Here is a 1,783-nt window from a genome sequence, read left to right on the forward strand (position 1 = left end):
AACCGCTTGAGGCCGCCAAAAAGTGGCCTCCGTTTGAGGGCGTTGCCAGTGGTGAGGGGGCACGCTAGTCAGGAAATAAATTCACTTTTGTTTAATTATAGTTTTAGTGTCGCCATCGTGTCGCAAATGTGTCACTCCATCATCATCCACCACTTCTTGTCTCTTCGAGTGTCTCACGCACGCGCGAGAGAGAGAGAGAGAGAGCTAAGAAGGCGAGACTTCGAGACGGGTCTTGCTTGCTGTTACTACGACCATCGCGAGACCGCCGTGCACCGCCTGCTAAGAATTATTTATGGAAGCGGATTAAAAAGTTTCCTGTCACGTTTACATCCGCCTCCGGCGGTAGTCTGTCTTGCTGCAGCCCGCACTATCGCGTTCTCTCCTTCTCTCTCTTTCCTCGAGCGGCATAGTCCTGTTGGATCGCGTGCACTCCCGCCTAAACGATGGGCTGGGCTAATGCAAATGCATCCTTGCAGAACCGAGCGCTGTAACATGGAATGGACGTGTCTGACTCGCCCGTTTCCATGTCTCGAAATCCTCACAGATTGATGTATTGGGAGCGCTCCGTAGTTCGGGTTGTTGGAGCTTTAGAGAGGCTTAGACGATATAACGACCAACGGTTAATCCCTGGCGGCCCAGACCAGACTTCATCCATTCGACAGACTAAATGTCAAACTGCAGCGAGAAAGCGAGGAAAATGGGAGAGCGCGACGCTGGAGCGCTTTGGGTCCGACTTAATCCAATAAATCAATCACAAAACCCGACCTCGTATTGACAGTAGCTCTGCTCACTGATGAGATAAGCAGAACGAATGGAGCGATGCGTTATGATGCGGAATGCGCAGCGAAGTTACTGATGATCATCGATAGCAACCCATCAATGGAGGCGCATGGTTGTCAGTCGCTAATGGAGGCGCCTAGTCGCTCACAAAGCGGCCTCGAGTTCGTTACTTCCACGGCAGCCACTCGCATCGGAATTTGGACTGTTGAAAAGCGAACAAACACTGTCCCACCGGAGGCCATTTCCCGGTAGCCCATCATCAGCGGATCCAAATCCTGCCTCACCCGGCAGGCCAGCAGGTATCCATTGCAAAGCGTCACAGCTTAACCCCAAATCAATATTGGCCTAGCACCTGCTCAACGGCATAACGAGAGTGGAAGGAGTGGAGGTGCTATCCAAATCAACGGCAAACTGTACGCCACACACAAACACACACACAAATACACACTAACCATGCCACAAACAATGCCACCCCGTGGCACCATCACAATCTAACTCTCGATATCCATCCATCAAACCCCGTACTCCACTCGACTGGCATGATTCGGGACCAAAAACACCCCCCACCCCCCCACCTCCTTTGGTACCTGGGAAAAGGGAGGGAGGGGCTGCCACCATCGATACGGTCTAATGTTTGCTCGTACGGTTTGCCGTTCTCCTCGTTGCTGAAAGGACGTTCGCTCTCTCTCTCTCTCTGCTCTCTGCTCTCTCTCTAGCTCTGTCTCTCGCTCTCCTTCTCGCTTTCTAGCCGCATTGGGATATGAATATTTACTCTGTTTTGATTTAGTAATTTAGAACAAATTTGCATATTTTGTTTTGCCGTATTTTGATATGATTATGATGTTTATGTTCTTCCGCACAAACACACACACGGCCTAGCTAGCGTTAGAGGAAACATAGTAGCGACATCGAGCCACATCCTGGCAGCAGCTCGTACAGTCGGAGGCAATCCCTCCCTACAGGTGGTCCCATTTGGGGTGGACCGACCACTGGCAGGTGTTTA

The sequence above is a fragment of the Anopheles darlingi genome, chromosome 3 (assembly GCF_943734745.1).
Source record: "Anopheles darlingi chromosome 3, idAnoDarlMG_H_01, whole genome shotgun sequence".
Classification (NCBI taxonomy): Eukaryota; Metazoa; Arthropoda; class Insecta; order Diptera; family Culicidae; genus Anopheles; species Anopheles darlingi.